The sequence below is a fragment of the Lactuca virosa genome, chromosome 3 (genome assembly GCF_052849685.1).
Source record: "Lactuca virosa cultivar CGN04683 chromosome 3, Lactuca_virosa_CGN04683_v6, whole genome shotgun sequence".
In the NCBI taxonomy this organism is placed as follows: domain Eukaryota; kingdom Viridiplantae; phylum Streptophyta; class Magnoliopsida; order Asterales; family Asteraceae; genus Lactuca; species Lactuca virosa.
Genome location: NC_136428.1, coordinates 224,376,491 through 224,398,193, shown reverse-complemented (window position 1 = coordinate 224,398,193; position 21,703 = coordinate 224,376,491). Strand labels below are relative to the sequence as shown.

Sequence of the window (21,703 nt, the reverse complement as noted above, 5' to 3'; positions counted from 1 at the left end):
GATTCTAATCGATTTCAGTGCTTCCAAATCTAGGACTGGTTTTATACGTAAAGTTACCAACTTTACGTGCATGCACAAGAGTATAAGGCTAAAATACCCAAAATCATCAAATACTAAGCACTTAGGGTTTGGAACAAGGCCATGATTGCATAAAGGTGGCTATAATGAGCTCCTGGAGTTCAATAACGTCCAGATCTAAGGTTTCCATCCAAAGGAGAGTCCATATCTCAAGTTTTGAATCATATAAGGCTCCAAAAGAGACATAACAAGCATAAAAGAGGGTTTAATGGAAGAATACACAAGGTAATAACTTTATTACCTGAATGAGAAACAGATGGAAGCTAACTCTTGGATTTCCTTTCTCTTCTATGGACCTTCTTTCCTTCCTTCTCTTACAAAGCTTCCAAACTAGCACAAACACACTCAAGCTCAACAACGGGGGCTAGGGTTTACAGGGGAAATGCTCTAAAGGTGCTGGAGGCTGGGGTGGGAGGCTATAATGACGTTTAAATAGGGTACAAACCCTTGAAATTAGGGCTTCATCCAGACAGGCAGACTCGCCGAGTCCGAGGATATGGACTCGTCGAGTTGCCAACTTAACCCGCGTGCAAATCCCGTCTCTACTCGACGAGTCGGGCTACAGACTCGTCGAGTACCCCTTTAAGAAATGAAAATTACTTTAATTAAATCACATACCAGAAATGGGGCGTTACACTGTTTCTGACCAGGAACCTTCGGACCGAAAACGAGCCTTCGGCCGCAAACGTCTTCGGACAGCAAACCCTATTTTCAGCCGCAAATGTCTTCGGACCGCAAACACCTCCTGGCCACAAACTCGCATGGACCTTTGACCGAAATCTCTCGGTTCTATCCCTTGGGCTCGCATTTTTAGAAGGCAATGTGCATGTTCCAATGCAAATGTCACCTCAAATTATCCCACTATAAATACATAAGGCCGAAAACTCAACCTCATTTTTTCACACATTCACACCGAAATATCACCACTTTCCTCTCAAGAACACAACCGAAATCACCATTTTCTCTCTCAAGTATCATGCGAAATATCACTTGAATCTTTTTAGGATCTTACGGGAATCATCAAGTGTTCTTAACATCTTTCGAAATCACCTTCCAATCTTGTTAATTCCATCCAAAGACATCCAAAACTTCCTTAAGAACACCAAGAACATACCAAGAACACCAAGAACACCTACAAACTATTCTAAATCTTATTGTAAGTTTTCTTACAATAATTAAGTGTTGTCTAACACTTTAGCCTAGTATTTAATTTATTCTTATATGATTTAAATATGATATCGTGTGTAAATATTGTTAGGATACAACAAACTATATGTGTTCTAGCCCGGGGATTTATTGCGACCCAGTTGTACCCAACCAAAAACACGCACACGTGGTGAGTTCATACCCCTACGTTTTCATAATTTTTAAACTATTTTAGGGGGAGAATACAAGTAAAACACAAGAAATCTTGTGTTTAAAAATATTAATTGTTTATTATATTTTCTTACCGTTAACATGTGTTTGAATATGAAACTACTAAATACGCCAACAACGTTACTGTTAAATATCTTAAGTCCCAATGATTTTTACATCAAAAGATCAAATGAACTATCTTACAAACTTATAAAATATAACAGGTATAGTTTATGGAATACACGGACTATGTTTACAAAGTTCAGGTTAACACATAAACAAAAAGGTTTTCCACTTTATTACTAGTAAATTCGTTGAAACTATTTGTGACACGCCTTCACGTACTTATCTAAGTACCAACAAAGTCCTGACTTATAACCAGAGTCTCTTGTACGGAGAGCGTGAATTTGTGTAGATTTATACGGGACTGACAATCCCGCACCTAAACTGTTAGCTACAGTTAGACCGGCAGGCCTGGGGTGACAAATGTCATAACGATTCTGACGCCTGAAGAACGTCGTTTCAGGCCATCATGGGTCATCAGTATGGTTATAAGAACTCACATGGAGAAAACAACAACTTATTTATGTAGTAATATACTTTTATTTAAACAGTCAAAGAGGGGTATTTACATTGCATCTAACTTACAAAGCAAACATATTTTCAGCTAGTTTTACGACAAATAAAACTAGGTATCATCAAACTAAGTATGGCATTTATACTTGTACCTTCGGTCTTAGAACGTTTAAGACTACAACCCGATTTTTAAGGAAAATATAGGATTTCTAGGATCAATATCATTATGTAACAGGTGAACAGTGTACAGTTCGACTTTCTGAAAACAATTACAACTGCTTATCGAAAACAATTCTTTACAGTAGAGCAGATGCAACTAGGAATATATTTATAAAAGATTCAACACAAATTTACGAAAAATATAATATCAAATAGCTTTATTTGATTATTAAGCTTACATTCAGATTTCAGGGCAAATATACTTTCAAATGTTTTATTTAAATAATAAAACTATATTATATTATTTGTAAGTATTAAATTTCTAGATTTACACATAAGTTACACCAAAAACAAAACATTATATAGTTACTAATATGGTACAAACATAAGTTCAGAAAAACATATATCGAGTATTCTTTTTATTAAAGTCTATGATTACTTAATGTATACGTTAGGATTCTATATAATGAAGATCCGATAAGCAGTGGAATGTGTGATTCCCGTCTTTCTTCCTGTTCCTTGTTTGGTTGTGGGCTTAGGGCACATTCACCCAATCGACTGTCCGTTCGATTTTTATTATATATAATTTGCATACACTAAGTAATAATAGGAGGTAACAATACGAGTCATACTAAGTACAAGAATCAGAATATCGAATCACAGGTTATAAACATAAGAAACTTATACTTTTTAGTCTTAAAGTACTAAGATTACGATTTTTTTACTAAGAAAATATTGGATTTTCTGGAAGAACATATTAACGTTTTTAATAAGAAAGAACATATCTTTTCCACCAAAATACTTATGAACTCACAAACTTAAATGTTGACACTTTTTCAAACCACTTGTATTCTCAGGAAAGTTAGTAGGCAGGTACCCTCTCAGGTGTTACGAAGACGGAGCATAGTAGCATTACGCCTTATCTTTTGCAATAGTTTAAATGCTATACAAGTAATGTTTTGAACACAATGTAAATACTATGTTATTAATACAATGGTTGTTGTTGCTTTGATTACTATTATACAATTGTTGTGATACTATACATGACGTCTTTCGCCCCCGAACGTTTCTGCTGTTCCGGTTTAGGGGTGTGACACATATTAAAACAAAAAGATTTTTAATGCTCCTATATGTATACATAAAAAAGCCTATATATATATATATATATATATATATATATATATATATATATATATATGTGTGTGTGCATATGCATATGCATATACATATGCATATGAATAAATATATACATATGACAATTAAATACATATGCTTATGCTTATGTATATGCATATGTATATAAATAAGTATCTGCATATACATAATAATAAGTATATGCATATGCGTATATGCATATACTTATTCATATGCATTTAGGTATCAATTTTCACATGTGAATGTACATATATATCTAAGACAAATAAAAAACAATTTTGAAAAAAATTTATATGCATGTACATATGCACATTTTTTTGAAAATTTATATTTACACAAAAAAAAATATGAATATGCATTAAAAATGTATTTTTTTTAAAAAATTCTTTTTTTAAATCTTATTTTCGAAATATAAAGTATATTTTCACTTATTTTTTAAAAAAAATAAATTTTTTATTATTTTTTTTATATTTTTATATTTTTTGTTTTAAATCAGCGAAAATATTCCTTACATTTCGAAATTAATATTTTAAAAAAGAATTTTTCAAAAAAAAAATGCATTTTTAATGCATATTCATATTTTTTTTGTGTATATGCATATTTTTAAAAAACATGTGCATATGCACATGCATATTAAAAAAAAACACTTGTAGTGCCTCTAAATATATGCATAAGTGTAAACATATACGTATACATATAAATATGAATAAATATATGCATATACATATACATATGCATAAGAATAAGTATATGCATATGGCAATTAAGTACATATGATTATGTTTATGTATATGCATATACATATGCATATGTATATGACATGCATATGCAAATGTATATGCATATGCATATGCATAAAAATAAATATATACATAAGACAATTAAATAAATAAGATTATGCTTATGTATATGCATATGCATAAGAATAAGTAGATGCCATATGAATATTCATAAGTATATGTATATGAATAAGAATAAGTATATATTCATAAGGCTATTATATACATATGTATTATGCTTATGCATATGAATAAGTGTATGCATATGCATATGCATAAGAATAACTATATGCATATGCATATGAATAACTATATGAATATGTGTAACATCTTAAAATCTGGATGTTTAGAATGCGAGAAAGAAAAGGAAATAAGTTGGAAATTGAAAATAACAATAAAGGGCAAAATGGTCAAAGAGGGTAAATTGGTTGTTTTACATAACCAACAAGGGATATTATAGTAAATATATCACCATTGTACGAGTTATATAAGTTTCATATGCTTATGGTGTAATGGATTAAGTTTAAGGGCAAAAATGTAAAAGAATATGAAATTTGTAATTCGATGTAAAAGTGATAAAATGCCAACTTTGAGACCATAAAAGTTAATCCTAGAGGAAAGGAAAGGGAAAAGGGTACAAATGTAACTTATAGTAGACTTGAAAATGAAGCAATAGCAAAAAGAATCAATTTAGAAGGAGTTCATATGAAAAATCTACTTGGTTGCAAAGTTGGACAAAAATTAATGAGAAGCTAATTTGGGAATTTGACAGCTGCAACTTGTCAACATTGGAGCTTAATAAGTCGATATTCATAGCTAAATATCAATGTTGTAAAAATCGTTCGACGGTAGCTTGACGGTCGACTGGTGTTAATGGATTAATCGGTCTTAGCACAGATTAATCGGGGATCATAGATTATTAATAAAATATTAAAATTAATCAAAGATTAATATATTTTAAGAAAAATAAGTACTTCAAAATCAGAAAATAAGAGAATTTATAATTTAAAATTTTGAAAATACGAAAATATGAACATTTTGGTATGATATTTGAAATTTTGGAGTAAAAAAATTTAATTTTTTGATTTTGTTTAAAACTTTTTTTTTTACTTTTTTTGACTTTTTTTACTTTCGTTGACTTTTGTTTACCGATTAATCCCGCCAAGACCGATTAATCCATAATTTCCGTCAAACACACTAATCCTAGTCGGCTGGAGAACACCAAACGATTAATCCACGATTAATCCTGATTTCTGCAATCATGCTAAATGTAAAGAACATTATAAAGCAAAGTTGTAGTATATAAAACGAAGAGTACACATGAAAAAGAACCAGAAAAAATGAATATGTAATGAATGAGATACGGTCATTTGAAGTTGGTTGTCCAAACACTTAAAATGATGTAATATTCTGACTTGCCATGTTCATAGTTGAATAACTCCCGTTCTAGACTTATTCAGACGAAACAAATAATATGTAACTTGTAGTAACCTAACAAGCTTGACAACGATATAAAGTTTGCCCAAATCGGAGTTCGTATGGCCGAGTTACAAGACTGGACAGATAGGGAAAAATAATAAATCGGAGTTCGTATGGCTGAGTTACGAGACCGGAAAGATCAGAATTCGCATCTGATATCAATTTTGATTGAGAATGTATTTGTTAGAACAAGATCTTCAGAGCTTCAAGTTGAAATCGACAACAATGAATGTGTCTCCGCTTAGCTGTGGAACATAGGTGATCGATGATGAGTTACCCGTATTGATTATCGTCTGTGATAGGAATGACGTAAGCAATGACGGATAAAGCCATTATTTATTAAAGACATTATTGAAGACACGTGTCCTTTCGTTGTGGAAGGATGTATTTTATAATTTGTATATTATTTGTATTTGTTGGTATTTGTCATTGTCAGTAGATTAAATGTCATATGTTGATAGGTTATATGTCACTATCGAATATGATGTCTAGTTTGTAGGATATGATATAAAGTGTGTAACCCTCAATAGTCTAGGGGGCTATATTGTAAATATGTTTATCGTATTGCAATCATACGATTGCAATTCAATTATGTAACCGGCTCCTTTGAGCCTATAAATAGGGCATTTGCCCATATGAAATAAACAAGCTAAGTTTGAGTGTTTAAGACTTGAGTTGATCTCAAAGTTCTTCCTCTGTTGAAATAGTTGTTCTATTTCTGAATAGCAGAGTCTTATCCAAACATATTCTATATAATCATTCATATAATCTAAACAATCCATCGTCAATCCATTCCGACGCATCATTCAGGTATATTCTGTCCTAATTTTATTAATTCCGCCATGTATTTCAATTTGGTATCAGATCTAAGTAACGTTCTTATTATTCTTATTATTAGTTTGCATATTCAATCTATCGTTAATAAGAATATATACATATGCATATGCAGCATCATAAACATGATAATGAATATTTTACATATCTCTTTATAAAAACTCATATTCAAAAATCATCGTTATTAAAAATCAATAATAATTGTCGTAAGAAGGTTTTAATATCATTATAAAAATGTCCCAAGAAATAGAAAATTCACCAATCATTATTAATAACGAAGAAAATGAATCTGGATATATTTTTGATGCTTTAATTAACAAAAATAACATTAATAAAGATGCTATAAAAAAATCAAATTTTACACTATCAGAAAAACATAATTTTAAAAATAACTTATTAAAAAATTTCTTTTCTAGAAAAAATATTATATATTATGGAAAAATTATAGGAGAAGAAGCAATACTTATAGAATCAACTCAAGGAAATATTACTATACCTATAATAAATAAACAACAAATTAGAAATAGATTATCTAATATTAAAAAAGCAGATAGAATAAAAATTGCTTATATTCATATATCAACTATTCAAGTAATTTTAAAAAGTACTTTTAGCGATTTAGATACACCAATAGAATTAGAAATCAGAGATGATCATATAATTAATAACCAAGAAAGTATTATTGCAAAAGGAAAAGGTAATTTAATCGAAGGAAAAATAAAATTTGATATTAATATTCAATTAGGATTAAGTCTTAAAGATAAAAATTTAAGTAATAGTATTACTGTACGATATAAATTATTAAGACAAAATTTTATGATAAAAGGTAATCATCCATTTACTATTACATATCAAATAAATTATGCATTAACAAATTCTCATCATAGTATTACATTTAAAACAGAAGATAGAATTTATATAGATAAATTATTTACCCCTTTATTATCCCTTGAATCACCAAATATGACCAATAATAGAATATTCAATGAAACTAATTTTCAACCAATAATAACTACTCCGTTAATAAAAAGAAGTCCAATTATAGAACCTCCATTTTCAACTATAATAGGTAGATCTTCTATTTCAGAATGTCAGCCTTCAACATCTAATGAAAATAACGATGAAAAGCTAGAAGATATTAAAGAAATGATTAGATCATTAAGTTTAAGAATATGACAGAATCATCTAGTGATTCTCTAAAATATTTTAAAACACTTGAAGGATTATATCAAAATACAAAACCATGTATACCAGATAAAGAAATGATTATAGAAATACCACAAAATTTACCACAAGGAACAATATATAACATCGGTCTTAATCCTGAAGAAGATAAATCAGTAGGAGAAAAATTAAACATAATTAATCAAAAATTAAACAATATTATAGAAGTAGAAAGTTTAATTGTATTAAAACAAATTCCTGAATTATTACAAAATTTAAATCAACAGAAAATTCTACTTGAAAAATATTTAAAAATAAAAAATATTAAAGAAGAACCACTTAATGAAAAACAGCTACTTAAAGAAAAACCACTTACTATTAAACGACCTTTCACATGGTAAAATAAAAATTATGAGTAATAAAACTCAAGTATATTATAGTTACAATAATAAATATAAAGTTGATCTACTTAAAATATTATGGAAAGATTTAGAAAAATCCACAAAACATTTAAAAGAAATTTATAAACTAATCCTAAAATGAGTAAAAGAAAAACAAATATTAACCCAAATAGTACATTTATTACAACCAAAATACAAGATAAAGAATTAGTTTCATATATAGATACAGGAGCTACTTTATGTTTTGGAAGAAAAAAGATATTAAAAAATTAGGAAAAATTAGAAAAACCATTAAAAATAACAATTGCTGATAAATCAATTCACAAAATTTGGTTCGTAGGAAGAGATATAGATATAGTAATTGAAAAGACACCATTTAAAACTCCAACTATATATCAACATGATTCAGGAATAGATTTAGTAATAGGAAATAATTTCCTTAAATTATATCAACCATTTATACAAACAAATGACGATATAAGTCTCAATCATCCAACAAAAGGTAGTATAAAAACTGCAATTATCAAACACTATGATCTTATTAAAATAATCAAACAAGAGGTTGGCTTTCAATTACGCATATTACTAACATTTGCTAAAGAAATTGCTGAAAAACAACTCGAAGAAGTATGTAGCGAAAACCCGCTAGATTATTTAAAAAATAAAAATAATCAAGAAATAATAATATTATTAAAAAAACCCTAATGATGAAGTTAATGTTCCAAATAAAATTCCATACAGCATAAAAGATGTTTCTGAATTCAAACAGGAATGCATTGAACTATTAGAAAAAGGAATCATTCGACCTAGCAAGAGTCCTCATTCAGCACCTGCATTCTATGTAGAAAATAATAATGAAATAAAACGAGTCAAACGAAGAATGGTAATCAATTATAAAAAAATGAATGATGCTACTATAGGAGACTCATATAAATTACCACGAAAAGAATATATTTTAGAAAAAATAAAAGGAAATACACATTTTAGTACATTTGATGCAAAATCCGGATATTGGCAATTACGCTTACATGAAAATACGAAACCACTAACCGCTTTTTCATGTCCTCCTCAGAAGCATTATGAATGGAATGTCCTTCCATTCGGTTTAAAACAGGCACCAGCAATATATCAGCGATTCATGGATGAAACCTTAAATGGTTTAGATCATATTTGTCTTGCATATATTGATGATATAATTGTTTTTACAAAAGGAAACGAACAAACACACATTGATGCAGTCATCAAGGTTTTACAAAGAATTAAAGAAAAGGGTTTAGTTTTATCAAAAAAGAAATCAAAACTTTTTCAAACTACAGTTGAATATCCCGGTCTAAAAATTGGAGAAAATGGTCAATTATCGTTAACAGACAATATACGAGAAAAATTAAATATGTTTCCTAATAAACTTGAAAATAGAAAACAAATACAACGATTTCTTGGTTGTTTAAATTATATTGCAGAACAAGGATTTTTGAAAAATTTAGCGAAAGAAAGAAAAGTTTTACAAAAGAAAATATCAGAAAAAATACCTTGGTCTTGGACCAATACAGATACTATTTTAGTACAAAATATAAAACAAAACATTCAAGTTCTCCCTAATTTATATAATGCAAAAATAGATGATTTCTTAATTGTAGAAACAGATGCATCACAAGACACTTGGGCAGGATGCCTAAAAGCAATTATACATGGAAAAGTATTATTGGGACTAGATAACGAGGGAAACCTCATATCTGACCCATCAAAAGTATACAGTGATATGAAAGTATCACCAAAAGCATACATTGGTATGAAAATACCATCTGAAGTAAACAATGATAAAGTATACAGTGATATAAAAATATCACCAAAAGCATACATTGATACAAATGTATCATCTGAAGTATTAAAAACAGATAAATATGAGCAAAAATTATGCAAGTATATATCAGGAACATTTTCCCAAACGGAGCAAAATTATAGCACACATGAACGAGAAACACTAGCTTGTCTAAGAACGTTGAAAAAATGGAAGGTCGAGCTTCTACAAACAAGATTCGAATTACGAACAGATTCCAAGTATCTACTTGGATTTTGGCGCTATAAATTACAAGAAGATTATTGCCGTGGACGATTGATTCGTTGGCAATTACAATTACATCAATTTCATCCTTATCTCAGATACATAAAAAGCGCAAACAATCATATAGCAGACACTTTGATAAGAGAATGAAAGCCATCATGAAGCAAGAACAACAACAGTTCAAAAAATCCATTCATGAAAGAAACATTGTGAACACCATTCATGAAAGATTAACATCAGCCATGACATAAGCAAACATTTTCAAAAATATATGTCCTTTCGAAGGCGGGAGGAATGACGTAAGCAATGACGGATAAAGCCATTATTTATTAAAGACATTATTGAAGACACGTGTCCTTTCGTTGTGGAAGGATGTATTTTATAATTTGTATATTATTTGTATTTGTTGGTATTTGTCATTGTCAGTAGATTAAATGTCATATGTCGATAGGTTATATGTCACTATCGAATATGATGTCTAGTTTGTAGGATATGATATAAAGTGTGTAACCCTCAATAGTTTAGGGGGCTATATTGTAAATATGTTTATCGTATTGCAATCATACGATTGCAATTCAATTATGTAACCGGCTCCTTTGAGCCTATAAATAGGGCATTTGCCCATATGAAATAAACAAGCTAAGTTTGAGTGTTTAAGACTTGAGTTGATCTCAAAGTTCTTCCTCTGTTGAAATAGTTGTTCTATTTCTGAATAGCAGAGTCTTATCCAAACATATTCATATAATCATTCATATAATCTAAACAATCCATCGTCAATCCATTCCGACGCATCATTCAGGTATATTCTGTCCTAATTTTATTAATTCCGTCATGTATTTCAATTTGGAAGGGTATTATGTAAGCAACACGGAAACTAAGCAACCGTCACCCAAGATCACGCTCAAAGGCCGTCTGGCGCGTTCACCCCTTGCCGTGCTCACTCACGGCCACCCCCCTATATATACATATTGCACAAAGAGCTTGGTGACGGGGGGGGGGGGGGGGGGGGGGGGGGGGGCGAACGAGAACATGGTTAGGGTGGTTACCGGAGTAACTAACAGGACAAATGTGATTTCGACAGGCGCGCTGCTTTCAAAACGAGGGAAAGAAACGGTTCGTTGGTTTGCTCCTCCAAAAAGAGTTCGTTGTTGATCCTCTCTCTCTCTCTCTCTCTCTCTCTCTCTCTCTCTATATATATATATATATATATATATATATATATATATATATATATATATACTAGAAAACTTTGTAGCCCGTGCTAAGCACGACCCCACGGAGGGTAATTTAGGTATTGTTATGTTATGTTTTTTTATGCATGGATTTTCAATATGAAAACATGAATATGAAAAAGAAAATAAAATTATATACTTATAATCAGCAATTAAATGAAAGTCGGATTTTTTTTTTTGCATGATCGTTGTAATCATTTGTATCTATGATCATTGTGACATTGATAATTTGCTTGCTTATGTTGTTAAGTGATCTGTAGTTTGTATACGACATGCTCATTTTTTTTTTTTTTTTTCATATTTTAGTATTTTGATAAGTCACAAATTGATGGTCTAGTAATATTGGTTAAAAACAATGCAATGTTCAAAGCTAAACAATAAATATATCATAAACAAATTTAGTAATATAACACATATTTCAATAAGCTACATTGCTAGGTCATGTTGATTGTTGATTCACCATCATCGTAATACAGATACCGAATGAAATTGCTTAACATGTCAACATCCACCGATAGATGTAAATGATATCCGAAAATTCAGATATCTGAATTTTTGGATAGTGGACTCGGATATCCGAATCCGTTTCCAAAATTTTGGATACGGAATCAATTCGAATATCCAAAATGTATGTGTTTTTTCATCAATCTAAATAAGTGGAGCAACATTTGTCTAATAATCATCTAAAAACATCTTATATTTACATAAAAATTTCTAACCAAAACATAAAATAGAAAAAAAATAGGAAAGAAATTGACCAACTTGTACAATATACCGTAGGAAGAGATGATTGTTTAATGGTTTTATTCTCTTGCTCCATAGCTTAATAGTACCAACCATATGAATTCTTTATATTTTCCTATATGAAGAATAACATTGATAAACTTTGAATACATGATTGAAATATAATAAATTAACACAACGTGGTCAACACATGAATGAAATGTAATAAATCATCACAAAGTGGTCAACAGGGACTTGGTTGAATCAATTGAGCAATAACATATTCCAATTACATAAGGTGATAAAGTTAAATAGATATTTCGTTTTGATCGATCATATCCATTAATTAAAGTTACTATGTTAACATTCAAACAACAAAATACATAATTAATTATGTTATTTATATAAAATAATCAACAATAAAATTGAGGTCTAATTAGTATAATATATATCATTTTTGTTTACAAATAACAAATACAACAATAAAAGAACATATCTTTTGGATTTCCTATATTACTACGAGTTTTGTAGAAAGTGTTTTTTTTTCCATCAATCAAGTTCAAAACAAATTCTTTCATCACACCATCACCACAAGAAAAAACATGAAAATGCACATTATAAATCCGTAAACTTCACAATAATTAAACTTCACAACATATTAAAAAATTGTTTATATATTTTCTAATGATATGAGAAAAAGGAATTGAGAAAGTAGGTTACCATTGTGCACACATAGTAACCACCTATGGTTAAGTAGAAAAACAACATTCTAAAAACGTCCACAAGTTGAACAAGTACGTACAACTCTGTAGAAGAATTCAGGCCGATTTGGTTTGTACGCTTTCTCAAATTTGAGAATTTATAAATTTACAAGCATCCTTAGTTCCATGAAAGTATATATTTTGGAATTACCGATTTAGGCATTATTATCATTTCTAATAGCAGTTGGTTTTTGATTTGGGGTCCACATGATGCATTTATCTTGTCTCAGTTAAAAGTTAAATGGCATTCTGAATAATTCATAGTTAAGATTGCTCTATATATATCAACTCAAATGTTTTATTATTATCCCTCTGTAATATTTGGTTAAATTAAGACACATATAACACAAAAATATCCTTGAAGTTACTATTTTTAAGCCATAATCAATCATACGAAATAAATCCAACCCCGAGATAAGACTCCTAATTCCTAAAAACATCTAACCCTGCCACATGGCATGCCACTAATGAAGACTCTTTCAAGAAAATTGCATCAATTAACATTAATATAATACACAAATAATAAAAGTACATTGCATTTCCCGCATTTAATCCTCATCAAGATGCAACTAAGAGTACTTGTTTACAGAAGTTTTGTCATACGCGTGCGAGAGATTCAGAATTTCTAACCATGTTATGCGTTACAATGACAAATATGCACCAAACTGAATAAATAAACAAAATACTATACTATTGAATCATGTACTGCAAACCAAATGGAAAAAGGTCAAAGGCCTGGTTTTTATATATTTCAATTAGAAAATTCTCTATGAAGCAATACATCAAACACATAGAAGGCATTAGTATCAAGTCTTAAGATACTATTGCCAATTTGCCATAAATGATTTCATATTTCCTTAAAATCTCTTGAAATCTAAACTTGTAAAAAAAGAAATTCAGATCAATAACCAAACTGAGGAAGGATATACCGATCATGATGATAGTTATAAAAAGAAATTAGCAGCATATGTTGAATTATGCGACATATTGTGCTCAGGGGTTGCTGATATTTCATTCTCGATTTATGTATTTTCTTCACCATCCATGTGATACCAAAACAAGTCCGTTGAAGAAAGATCAAAACATTTAATCATACAGTAAATTACCTTTTGCATACTAATGTCAAGATTTCCTTGCGTATGAGAAGTCATGTTATTGGATGTGTGTAGAGAGAAACACATGCAATTCAACAATCATCGTATTCAAATTGTGAAACAACGGAGACGGTGAGGAGAACGGAAGGAGAAATCTAGGGCTCGAATATAAAAAACGAAAACACAAAAAATAATGAAATTGATAGGGATGAAACGCAAATGAAGTCGATTACATACCTCGTTGATCCGTCGATACGTCAAAGTGATCCATCGATACGGCACAATTGGAAATGATTCGGCGGGAATCGACTTTGATGTCTAGTGGCGTCGTTTGGAAGGTGGGTTACGTGGCATCCGAAGAACCGTGTTAATTTACTCTAAATGGCACCAGATAAATAAGGTTTTTATTATATATACTAGAAACGTTTGAGGTCCGTACTTATGGTAATTAGGGTATTTCTTTCACCATTATCTAACTTATATGATGCTAAGTGGATTTTCAATGTAGAATTCTTGAATTTTAAATGAAAATGGAAGTATATGCTTATAATTACAAGTACATTACTATGCTTGGTAAAAGATTGCAAGTACATTGTTATTTTGGGAAAAAAACTATAAATTCATTGTTTTTACATGTAAAAAGTTATGTACAATAATAATATTAATATAAAAAGTAAAATTTGTTAGTGCTTCCATATTACTATTTTTTTGTTATATTAGTGAAAAAAATGTCATGATCAATTCACTTTTTCTCATTAAGACATTGTACATTGAAAACTACCCGCTTATAATAACATTGAACTGCAATGACATTGATAATATGAAATATGGCTCATTATTAAAACTTTAGCAATGGAAAAGTAAGTTTTGCTTGTATTCTTTTCTATTTGTTATGCCTGCACCATAAATTGTAGTTCTTTTTCTAACTTTTACGGCAAATGTATAATATTTCTAAATATAGAAAAAAAATTTAAGCTAAAAACTTTTAACATCATTGTTGTAAATATAAGAATTTTACTATTAAGACATTGTATGTCTAAATTCTTACCAATTATAACATTAGCCTTTCAATTATACATTTTTTTACGAAATACGAAAAGATGAACTTTTTGTGTGTCATCTATTTAACAAATATAAAGATACAAAGTTTGAATCAAGGCATACTACAAAACTGTAGCATCTATAATATTCAAAAGTTTAATCAGATTAACGATGAAGCAGTTACATATATTTTTACTCTATATGATCGTCATGTGTAATGTGCAACAGATGAAAATACATTCTATACAGATGTAGATCAATCAATGTTGGTCAAGGAACTATTGTCCATATTTATTTTTTGACGAATGTTGCAAAGGTAACTTAAACTTAGAAGAATTAAAAGCCAATATGACTTTACCATTTACAATATGACCTGAATCATTTGAATGAATAAATTCTCAATTTTCTAAACTTACTTTTAGGAATTATAAACACTCTTTAATCGCTATTTATCAAATGTTGTATAACAATAAATCTAATAAAATAATTTTTTAAAGTTTAGAAACCAGGAACGTAGAGATCCGCCCCTGTACGGTTCCGGTCAATTTTGCAGAGTATCCGCCTATGCTCACCTCAAGTGTAAATATCAAGTTCATAAGACTACTTGGTATGGGACGGAAACGTTGTGTAGGCGCTTACGTGGCACCTCCACAACGACGGTAGAACGCCAGGAACACCACCCCCAATTACCATTCAGGTATAAGGCGTGGTAACGACAACGCCCATTTTTTCGTTCTTCCTTCCTCTGTGTTTCTTCTTTCTTGGCCTCACAACTGCATTGAAGGCTTGGAACACCACCCCCTAAAAATGTGGAAAAAGAATATTTATGTTGATGTGGCCTTTCAACGGTGTTATTCTTTCTTGACCCATACCCGATACTCTAATACTTAGAATTTGAAGTTTTATCTGATTGTTCCTAATAAGGCTGGCATTTACATCAGGACATTCAAAACAACATTGTTATTTATTGTGTTTAGAATATATTAGAACCCAACATTTATGGAATTTAATTTACAAAAGGCTTCAACTCACACAAGAAGCCCTTAACTAACCGTACTGTCATAAGATCTAGAATGAACTATTGAACATCTAATCTGTAATAGATTTTGAAAGGCACAAGCCACTAGGACAACATCTTAAAAGATCAATCTATTATAAAAATAATTCTAAGGGTAATAAAATTTTTTATGAGTAATCTCCAATCCAATTCCTCGATTTGCATCGGTCACCAGTAGATTATACAGACCACAATCTAAAGGTTCCCATAATGAAAACCGTAAATTATGCATTTCAATTATGAACTAATATAATAAGTAACTTTATCATGAGGTTGAAAGTCACAGTTTCATTGTTCATGCCACATTAAAAACAAGAAGGATCATACATAATATATAAATGTATCCTTTGGTTGTCCGAAAATGAATTATAGGGAGAAGAGAAGAGGTATCTGCTGAAGCGGTTAAAAATGAATGTAATAAACAAATGCCATTATCCATAAATGAGTTGAAAGCATATCATCAAAGATTAACTACTAACTCTCTTCGGTTACTTATTGCCTGTATATAGAAGGAATAAAGCTAGTTAAATTAGATTGTGGAGGAAGGAAAAAAACCAAAACAAAAAGTGGTGAGATGGAGTCATGGAACAGTAAGAAAATGGCAGACATTGACACATTGTTATCCTCTTCAAATATCAACAGCCTGGCATTTTGGAACAAATATAAGAATAAAAGCTATAATATTAGGCATAAACCTTGCAGATGCATTAGTTGTATTGAGATCACAAACAAAACACTTTTTGCATTAACATTCCATAACAATGTCAAAAGAGATGTCAATCTCGTAGTTCATGATATCAATTCCAATGATCCTTATATTCCATCGGAATGGGTAAATAGTTTTGGCCCTCTCATGTCTCTACCAATTTTATGTTTCATGGTTTCTTCGATTTTAACTATTGTAATTCAAATTCCTAATCACAATATATACTTTTGAATATTTATTGAAATGCAACAAAGCTACAGAAAGTTAAACTTTACCTTTTTCAATAAGTTCATTTGAAATTACACTCATATACACAGACTCTTTTCATATATTTCACCCTTCTCTTCTTCATTTGGTCCACCAATTGTCTCATCAAGCATCTATATATGATAAATAAAAACATATCCAATTAACAAAAGCTACACTAAATTATCTCATGAACAATTATTTATTTCACCCGTTTTCCATTTGGGGAGTGAATCAAATCCGAGTGAAATTGAAGTTTTCAGCAATGTCAAAGACAGAAAGACAGTAAAGTTCTTATATTTCAATCCTAGATAATTTTTTGTTCTATGTACACGCTGTAAAACATGATTATGCAAACAGTTCCCATTGACAGTTTCATCATTAATTTGAAAACTGCCCAAGTCAATTGAAAATACATGACGAATCGACCAAAGCCCAAAAACCGTGTACAAAAACGAACCAAATTATCAACGTACATGAAGATAGTGGCTCTCTCACGATCTGAATAAGAAAGAAATATTGACTATAACATACATAAAATAAAAAACTTTAGGAACCCTAAAAAACTAAAAACCATTGATTTTTTTACCGATGTAAAACCCATAGATTAATTCAAGAATTTTCTAGGGGAGAGCCATTTAACTATAAATAGAAAATCGTAAATTGATTTCTGAAGGGAAGAGATCGAGGGATAAAAGAAAAGAGAAAGAGAGAAGACAGTATCGGAAAATCAATAGCGAACACAAGAATTAAAACCATAGATGGTGAATGAAAATCTACTCAATTTATCGAATTAGGGAAAATTTTGTGGGTCTTGTTGAACACCGGAAGCGAGTGTAGCAACATTAGAACCCAAAATTTTAAAAACAGTTACCTGAGCAACCAGAGTATCTACCAAACGGATATGCTAATCCAATTTGATGGGCGTAGTTGTCGTTCAAATGTTGACTGATGTGGCGTCCTTAGAAACGTATAAATGCGTTGTAGACAATATCGAAGAAGAAGATGTATATATAAAAAGGTGAGGCATCGAAGGAAGGAGAAACAATGATAAGAAGAACTGAATAGATGTATTGGTAAATCACGTTGTTCCGAGGGTGGGTTACGTGGACGAATCGGGAGTTCTGATTAGAGGAAAGGCGGAGTCATTGAGTTTGTGAATGTGATGGAGGATGAGAAACGTTGAAAGAGGGGTGATTGACGTCTATTGTGGTACGATGTGTCGTTTGGAAAGTAGGTTACGTGGCGTTAGACGAACAGTGTAAATTTGATTTTAGAGGCACGGCAAAAATAAGGTTTTTTTATAATATATATATATATATATATATATATATATATATATATATATATATATATATATATATATATATATATATATATATATATCACTAATATATTTTTGTATTTGTTTTGATTTCTTTTTTCATTTTTGATAAGTTGTCAAAAAGAAAAGGGACATTGTTTGATCAGATGTTTCATTTCACCATATTTGAAAAATACTTTTCATATTTCCCTTCTTCCTTCCTTCTTCCTTCGTCCGGTGACACCAACCACCGCCGCCCTACCACCGGCAAACAACGTTACTCCAACGACTTTCCACCACCAGCACCACCTCCTCTGTTCACTTCGGCCGCCGTCTCCTCAGTTCACTTCTGCTACCGTCATCTCCGATCTCCGATAAACCACCAAATTTGCATCAGATCTGACTTGATTTACATCAGATTTCATCAGATCGTGATCTCGAAACCTCCACCACGAATCAGATCTAGATCTAAAAATCACCACCACTAAAAACGACAACTGATGCCTCCGGGGAACTGAAATCAACCACCGTTGGCCCACCGTCACCACTTCTCTCATCCGTTGCCTTCTCCGGCGACATCACTTTTTTCAATGAAGCACCTGGACAATGTTCCTTCCGCTACCTCCCGTTCCAAAACCTTAGGCGAAACTTGAAACATGCAACTCCATCAATGAGGCTCTTAGATCTGAAGTGGTGTGGTCCAGATCTATGATCTCCGGTGAAAAATAATAATTTTCGACTTTAGATCTTTGATTTACACCTCCGGATTTACGAGCTCTGACGATATTGCCAGACCAGATCATAGAGCGCCGCTAACCGCCACCGTCGCTGCTGCCTTGCGCTCCAGTGAAACACCGGCAACTCGTCTCCATCTCTCTCTCTTTCTGATCTCCAGTAAAACACCACCATATATGCATCAGGTATGTTGACTTTTGCTTTGATTGTTTTCTCTTCTATTAAGTTATGAACTTAATGTTTAAATCTCTTATTTATTTGTTTACTTTTCTTAATAAGGCTATGAATTCATACATTAACAAAATATAAGACGAGATCTGTAAAAAATGAAAAACAAATAAAAAAAGCATCCGAGACATTTTTTCACATCTCTGAAACCACTTTGCTTCTTAGTCTATGTAGAGTTGTGCAGAGTCTGTACAAAAAAACTCATTCCAGAAAAATGAAATATAGAATATCAATTCAATTTTTCCTTGATAAGGTCGTAAAGTGTAAAGAAAAAGAAGAGAAACCCTCTTCCCAATACATCAATACTAAGCTCTGAATGCACAAGTATTTGTTTTCTACTTGTTTTTCTACTTGCATCTGTTGTAGATCTATATGATATAGTTTTTTTTGTTTTTTTTTCTGTTAAAGTGTGAATTGGATGTTTTAGTCTCTCATTTGTCGTATAATTTTGTTAATCTTAGTTTTAACTGCTATTAAGTTGTGAATGTATAATTTTTTTGAATTAAACTTTGAATTTATTATACTAGTTTGTGAATTTTCTATATTAAATTGTATATTAATTGTAATAAGTGTTTTAAGTTGATAATATGGTTGTGGATGCATACTTATTGTGTATTAAACTTTGAATTTTGTGTACTAAACTATGATTTTTGTGTTTTAAACTGTGAATTGACTGCATTAAACTGTGAATTTTCTTCTTAGACTATGAATTGACTATATTAAGCTGTGAATTTTGTGTATTAAATTATGAATTGATTGTATTAAGCTGTGAATGAATTGACATTAAGCTGTGATTATTTTATAATTTTTTTGTTTGCTTTTGATATAATGTAAATTTTATTCACGGCTTAATATATTAAATTCACAATTTAAAATATGAATGATTTATGTATAATTTTTTTTGTTAATTTTCTTCTGAATATTTTTTTTGTGTTGTATAAGTATGTAAGAATACATTAGTTTTAATAATAGTTTTGCATTAAATTCAAAATGAGTGAAATAAATGGTTTTATTAGACTGTGAATGTAGTATTTAAGTTATTAATGCAATACTTTATTTAGAGATCTGTATTAAGATGTGAATGAATTGACATTTAGTTGTGATTATTTTATAATTTTTTTTGTTTGCTTTTGAAATAATGTAAATTTTATTCACAGCTTAATATATTAAATTCACAATTTAAAATATGAATGATTTATGTATAATTTTTTTTGTTAATTTTCTTCTGAATATATTTATTTTTTGTGTTGTATAAGTATCTAAGAATACATTAGTTTTAATAATAGTTTTGCATTAAATTCAAAATGAGTGAAATAGATGGTTTTATTAGACTGTGAATGTAGTATTTAAGTTATTAATGCATGGCTTTATTTACAGATCTGATTTAGAAGAAAATGATGGTTGCGATGTGTCACACCCCGAAACCGATGGCGGAAACGTTCCGGGGCGGAGGACGTCATGTGTAGCATCACAACCAATGAATAATAGCAACCATAACAACACAACCATTACATTGAATACTTAAATAAAAATGTTTACATCAGTTTGGAACTTTGTCTGAAAGTTGGTTTGAATTACATTCAATAGCTTTGTATAGTATAAACATAAACTCTTATTGCTCCAGTTCCTCAAAAATCCAGCAAATACCTGTCTACTGATTTCCTGAGAATACAAGCAGTTTGAAAATATTAGCATAAAGTTGGTGAGTTCATAAGCGGTAGTTTGTAATGAAAATCGTTGATGGGTTCGTAAAAGTGTTTTGTATAGTTCCAACAAAATCCGATATTTTCTGTAGTAAAAATGTAGTGTTCTCAATTCTGTATAAAACCATGAATGTTTGTCACTGAAAACTGTAGTGATATGCGAAATTTTTACTTCATGTGACTAGCTAATGCTAATCATGATGTAATAGAATTTCGTGCGTGCAACCATTGTATATTCGTTTCTGTTTGAAAATCCTGAAAGTTCTCCAGTTGTAGTGTGTATTAGTTCTATTTAGTGTAAATAAAACTGTTGAAGAGTGTCAAGTTGTAAACTAAAGGTGATTTATACTTATTGTGAGTCGTATAACCATGCTTGATATGAGTAGAGACCTTTCCAACGTTCTTCAGGCGTCGAGTTAAATGACATTTCTCACCCTGGGCATGCCTGCCCAACTGTAGCTAGCAGTTCGGGTGTGGGATTGTCAGTCCCAAATAGATCTATTCACAAATCTCACGCTCTCCCTCCAGGAGACTCTGGTTATACTATGATAGGATTTATCCCTGTACACCTAAGGGTACAGTAGTGAAGTAGCGTCTCACAGTATCGTACAATCTAGTTTACATGTAGTGTAGTAGCGTTCTACCTTAGTGAAAATCCGTATGTATACCATATGTAGTGATAATTACAGTTATGAATACCATGATAAAGTAGTGATGTAAACTGTAAACCGTTTCTGTCTTAGAGCATATGTTTAGTAGTGAAAGTTTCTATACTTGATATGTTTAGAAAAATCCCAAACTATACCGATTATAGTGTAACATCCCGAAATT

At 30.7% G+C, this 21,703-nt stretch overlaps 1 long non-coding RNA gene across 2 annotated transcripts; it reads right to left on the bottom strand.

Annotated features, from left to right (window-relative positions):
* Nucleotides 1–11,659: 11,659 nt before the first annotated feature.
* Nucleotides 11,660–14,237, bottom strand: LOC145167016 (uncharacterized). Of its 2 annotated transcripts, none has more exons than XR_013740853.1 (2): nucleotides 13,866–14,237; nucleotides 11,660–12,134 (listed from the first exon to the last, which is right to left on the bottom strand). It is a non-coding gene; the product is annotated as an uncharacterized LOC145167016 (long non-coding RNA). The 2 variants fall into 2 exon arrangements; XR_013740854.1 differs by having other exon boundaries at nucleotides 14,091–14,237.
* Nucleotides 14,238–21,703: the final 7,466 nt, after the last annotated feature.